The sequence below is a fragment of the Rhinolophus hipposideros genome, assembly GCF_964194185.1.
Source record: "Rhinolophus hipposideros genome assembly, chromosome: 8".
NCBI lineage: Eukaryota > Metazoa > Chordata > Mammalia > Chiroptera > Rhinolophidae > Rhinolophus > Rhinolophus hipposideros.
This window is the reverse complement of record NC_138054.1, coordinates 71376188-71382187: the sequence shown is the minus strand read 5'-3', so window position 1 is coordinate 71382187 and position 6000 is coordinate 71376188. Positions and strand designations below refer to the sequence as shown.

Below are 6000 nucleotides of genomic sequence, written 5' to 3'. Positions count from 1 at the left end.
ATAAATGTTTTCTTACAACATTGAGTATGATTGTAGTTTCTTTGGTTGAGCACCATGTAAAGTGTCTCGAGGCAGTGTTGTACAAAAAGTGCATTATTTTTAAACACTTGGATCCCTCTCTAGTGCAGAAAAGTGCTTTCATTATTTGGCTTGAAGAGTCTCATCTCCCATTTCCCTTTCATTCTGGAGCATAACTCATTGAATGAAATGGTAGGTAGAGTGGCCTTTTACTATTTCTTTCCTTTATAGTGTTTATATAGTTGAATTCAGTTACATTAAATGTGTTTTTGAATCACCTGTACTATAGTTTTCTTTATTCCTCTTGTTTTCTTTTGGAATTCTGGAATCTCACCAGGATATCTTTTTTTTCTTTTCCTCTTTGGTGTTTGGTGGGGTCATTCTATCTCAAATATTCATATTTTTAGTTCAGGGAAATTTTCTTGTATTATGTTACCTCACCATTGTTTTCTCCTTTGGGGATGCCTCTGAGCATTGGTTCAGTCTTTCATGTTGTCATATAAAAAATATAAAATATCTTTGTCAACTCTTTGACTTTCTGTTTTATTATTATTTTTTGAAACTGATTAAGAACTTTGTCAGTAGCCTGTCCAATAAAATTTTTATTTTTGCAGTCATTTATTTGTTTCCAGGTATTCTCTCACATCTCCTTTTCATGGCTATCCATGTTTTAGTTATTTGCATCTTTAGCCTCTCAGACATCTCAGATACCACTTAAAATACTTTTTAGAAGTTTCTTTTCTGTAAATTAATTGTGTGTTTTTTCTGATGTGGTGGTTCTCTTTGTTTACTTTGAACCTTATCTTTCACAGTAATTCTTTCAGAAGCCTGGGATCCTTGGTTGTCTGTTAACATTTATGAATATCAGATATTCTTTATTATTATAGCTAGCTATTGTGTTTCCTCTGCAGATGTGTAGGTAGCTACCTGGTAACTAGATTGTTCTTTTCCCTGTAGAAATGTTTCTCCCTTGAATGGGTTATAGTAGGCAAGGTTTATCCAGAAGCAGCCTTTCTTAGCCTTTCTTGTGTTCTTGCCTCAATGACAGGTAGGGCAGGGAAGCAGGAAGCTGGAATACTCACACTTGGCTGAATTGAGTAGACCTTTAAAGACCAGGAATGGAGCATGCCAATGTCTTCAGCTTCTGGGTGGAGTTGCCTCTGCTTTACTTTTAACCACCCCCCAACCCGTGTCCCTTTTAAAGGTCTGAAATTATCTCACACTTGGCTTTACTTCTGTCTTAGGCCCTAGCATTAAAATAGCAACCATCCCTGTAACGTGGTTTATTTTCATTTAAAGAGCAGCAGATTTCTGGCTTTACTTTAACTTAAGAGCAAAACCGGTTGATACTGATTGTTCTGTTCAGTTTTGATGCAAAGTTTTGCCTAGTTCTCAGTAAGTTCTCAATAAGTGTTTATTGAGAACACTTACTGGCTTTGTTTATTATTATTATTATTACAAATATATGTGATCCTCTAGTGACATGAAAGTGATTTTTTTAAAAAATAAGGTTTTTTAATAGAGAAGTCTCTCCTCAATTTTGGTTTGTGGCTTTTGGCCTGAGAACTTCTTTAGTTTATTATAAATTTTATTTTATTCTATTTGGTGGTGTTTTTGTTTATGTTGTTGTGTATTTATATACTTTTGGTTGAAAATCATAGCTCTTGGGGGAGTCAGGAGGGATATCAAAAAGTATGCTAGAAGGATATGATAATAATGTTATTTTTCTTTTTTTTTTTTTTTGCTCTTTCAGTTCGAGCAGAAAACTGGTGCAGTGTTTGATGAAATTGTAGAGAACTGTAAGTACCATTTTTGAAAATAGCCAATCATGTCTTTAGATAGATAATAAATGTAAGTCTAGATAGAGCACTTATCTGTAACAGGGCTGATTAATGTGATGATCCTATTTGATTTAGTTAAGATCTCTTCATATTGTTAGTATTTTAAACATGTTAATCTGATCTGTAAGTCTTACTCTTTTTTGTAAGTAAATGTTGGTGCAAAAGTAATTGTGGTTTTTGCAATTTTTAAAAAGCTTTTTTATATGCAATTATTTTTAACCTTTTAAACCACAGTTACTTTTGCACCAACCTAGTATTTTATTCTCACAGTCATTAATGTTGAAATACAGCCACACTTTGTGTATGTGTGAAGTATATTGAAGTTTATACTTACCACTTAAAGTTTCTACTTTGTTTATAGAGTCTCTTAATTTTCTTTCCGTAGTACATGATTTTCTTAAAGAAAACACACAGAAAACCTGTTTCTTCTGATTATAAAAGTAATACATTCAATTTTACAGTATCAAAATGAGTAAAACTGAAAAGCCTTTGTCTTTCCCATTCTCCAAAGATAACCAGTTTTAAAAATTTACTATATATCTTTCCAGACTTTTTTTCTATGAGTGTATATCTATATATGACGGAAGTTTATGTATATGTGTAGGGATTATATGAATACTGCTCTTGCTTTTTTCATGCAACTGCTAGACATCTTTCTGAGTCTGAATTTGGGCATATTGCCTCCTTTGTAATGGCTGCTCTATTGTATGGCTATCCTATAACCAACTTCCTCTTTTATACATGTGTATGTTATTTTTAATTTTTCACTATTACAAGTCATATTGAGTATGTGTTCCTATACACATCTTTGCCTACTTGTTGAAGTGTTGTGTTTTTTTTATTCCCCCCCCGAAGTGTTTTCTATAATTTAAATTATAAGAATAGAATTGATGAATCATCAAAGGATATGTACGCGCTTGTTTATGAAGGGTAAATTTTGTCATCTAGAATTCCTAAGTCAAGGGAAATGTGCATTTATTTCGTTTGTTTGTTTTTTTTTTAAGTTTACTTCCACCAGTAGGATATTTGAGTACCGTCTTTCTCTTTGGAATTAGTTAATATTTTTGAGTGATAACAGTTTTTAAACTATATAGAGAAGTAACTAGTTCTCCTGATCTTTAGTGGATTTAGTTGTCCTTTTTCATACATATAAGCAACAAAATTTGTCTCCAGCTTGCTTATCCGGAAGAAACTTTAGAAGTATACTGGGGTATTTCTCAGAATTTAGGACGGAGGTATAGGACAAATTTCTCCTAGGAAACTCACTGAAAGGAAATCATGGGCCTGCTGTATCTAGTGCTGCCAGAAAGCAGTTATGTTCCAGTGACTTGCATTCTTTCTGTATATCCATTTTAAATTTCAAGTTCCTAGGAAAAATATTATGATTGTGCCAGCTTGGATCTGGGACAGTCATCTGTATCAGGGTGAACGAATCATCTGTGGTCAGAGCAAATAGGGTCAGAAGGTAAAACGTGGCTGTTAGGAGGTATTCCTCAACAACTACTACTCACTTTCACCGTATAGTTTTTGATTACCTACTTCTGGACATGCCTTCACTGAAGTCTATATACTACGTAGTAATAGAAATTAAATCAGATAGCTTTCGAATGAAGGTTTTAATCTGATGCTTTATTTATTAAAGATGTTGCAGTAACAACTATCTTAAAGTGGTAGCAGGAATCTAACCAAGCTGCTGTACTTGGGTCCCTGACCCAACATTTGGGGTGTATGTTTCTGGTACCTGGTGTAACAGCCCCGCAAACATTTTTGGGCTAGAGGTTTACAGCAGGTGATTTTATACTGAATATTGAGTGTAAATAGTGCGGTAAAAATTGCCCTGTATCTTCCCCTTTCTGGTAGTTTATCATTCAGGGGCTGTTGAAGGCTCTGGAGGCAGAGAATTGACTAGCTTGGAAGGGCAAACTGGCCTCTCTTCATGAAGGGATTCAGGAACATAGGTACCTCTAGGAGATAAAAAGGCAAACTGCTGCATAGATGATATTCAGGAAGCATCTGATTCCAAAGATGGTCATTCAAGGCCTATCATTTATTTTGTCTTGAGGCCTGTCTTTAGAAATATGGAGATTAACTGTTTCTCAGGCAAACAGTGTCTTAAAATGTCTAGTATAAAACTAGATCTACCATGTAATCAATGCCCAAGACCATCAGGACATGGGGCTTCAAATATTTGTTTTGTAGATCAAATTCAGCCCTTCTCGGGTATAGCTCTTCTGAAACTTGCAGCAGAATGTAGTATCTGCTAATTGTTGGCACATATAAATTGACAGAGCTTAACCCCATCAATGAGAAATTTGGGGAATTTGGCTTAAACATGAGAACGCTGAGTTGACTTTCCAAAGATGTAGTGTTTTCAGTGAAAGGGATTTAAGAGAAAAAAGCCTTCAGCATTTCATGCAAGTCAAAAGAGAAAATAGGCTTGTCCAACTTTAGTTTATCATTTGTCAGGAGAATTTGTGCTATGGATTTTTTAAAATACATGGTGATAGAGGAAGTGACTGATACTGTGGATTATCCTAAACCATTGGCAGTTTATGTGAAGTTTGAAAGAAGTTCAGATAGAATAAAGAAATTAAAACAGACAGACAGACAGTTGCTTCCTTAAATCAAGGACTAATAAGTAAATGGTTCTAAGGTAACCACCTGGTCATTCACCAATGGTTAATTTTCTTACTGATGAAGTTCATTGAATATGACAAATTTGCCAACTTTGAGAGGAAAATAAGAGCATTGCTGATTTGCTGAAGTACAGTTATTTAGATTCAAAAAATTTTTCATATTATTTTGATTACTTGCAATGTACCAGTTTTATTTGTGGAAAACTTTACATGTATTATCTTACAAAAATCCTAATAACAAATTGTATTAATAGATTAGGTTCACCTATGTATAACAGAAACACAATAGAAATTTATATTTCATGTAAAAGAAGCCCAGATGATAAGATGGCTCTCGTTATGAGGAACCCAGGGCTCCTGGGTTTCTGTATCACTTCATTAGCAAATGATTTCCATTCCCTGGTATTCTAATACGGCTGCTGTGGGACAGGGAGGAGGACAAAAAGGCATGCTTCTCAACAGAATCAGCCTTCTAAAGAACTTTCCTAGAAACTCTACCTTTGTACTTTGGTTTATATCTTACTAGCTAGCTATCCTAACTTCAGAGAAAACTGGGAATTGTAGTCCTTTAGTTAAGTGAGCCCATTGTTGCCAACAATAAAATCAAGGATTTCTTAGTAAGGAGAAGGGGGAGAATTGTTACTAGGTATGCTGTGTCTCCCATAATAACCCTCTAGATGAGGATACTACAACTGTCTCTATTTTACCAAGGAGGAAAGTAAGGCTTAGAGACATCATTCGGCTTTTAAATGGTGCAATAAGGATTTTAATGCAGGTTTACCTAACTCCAGAGCTGCTCCTTTTATTTTAAATCTTTTGTTAACTATTTCTGAACTGTCCCCTAATTCACTGAAATCATAGGTTTTTAAGAATAATAATTATTTGCTAGAAATAAAGGAATAATTGTAAAGTAACTCGGAAATATTTAATGAGTATTAACCATGACAAGTTTTTGTGGCTGCCTGTGGAGTATCAACATCAGTTTGTGTTTTAATTGTATCTGTCATATCAATGCAGCTCAGTTTTTAAAAGAACTGAAGTTGAAAAGCTTTTTTATTTTGTGTTGACCTCAGAGCTACTTAAATATTTCTGTTTACATGGTCTATTGCTTCCATTGCTGAGTATTATTTGGGTCCTTCTAACATTGTGAAGGAATAATCTTCATGAATATGTGGAAACCAAAGCCTAAAGTCTTCTTTGGGGAGGTCAGCATAGGTACAAAATTGAGACGACCTTAACTAAAAACACCTTACCATGCTCAAGAATTACAGTTTATTAAAGAAAAACAGAATCTTTATGAATTAAATTGTATAAAGTTTTGAATGTATAAAATGGACTAAACTAATTTTTGCATTATTGCTATTGCTGAAAGTTATATATTTTTGCAAACAATTTACACCCATATTTTAAGGTTATTATCTTTAAAATTGAGTGGTTCCAGAGAAACTTGGACAACTGAAAGGAGGATATAAATTGTATGTGTAGTTTAGTTTAGTATGAGAGAC

At 34.1% G+C, this 6000-nt stretch overlaps 1 protein-coding gene across 3 annotated transcripts in view; it reads left to right on the top strand.

The window, feature by feature from the left end:
* The first annotated feature begins 1769 nt into the window (after window positions 1-1769).
* ZMYM4 (zinc finger MYM-type containing 4) overlaps window positions 1770-6000 on the top strand; it is an 83235-nt gene continuing 79004 nt past the window's right edge. The window contains exon 1 of one of the 3 annotated variants that reach the window (XM_081057543.1): window positions 1770-1817. The gene's annotated coding sequence lies outside the window, so the exon portion shown is untranslated. The remainder of the gene's footprint in view (window positions 1818-6000) is intronic. The other 2 variants (XM_081057541.1, XM_081057542.1) reach the window with 2 other exon arrangements.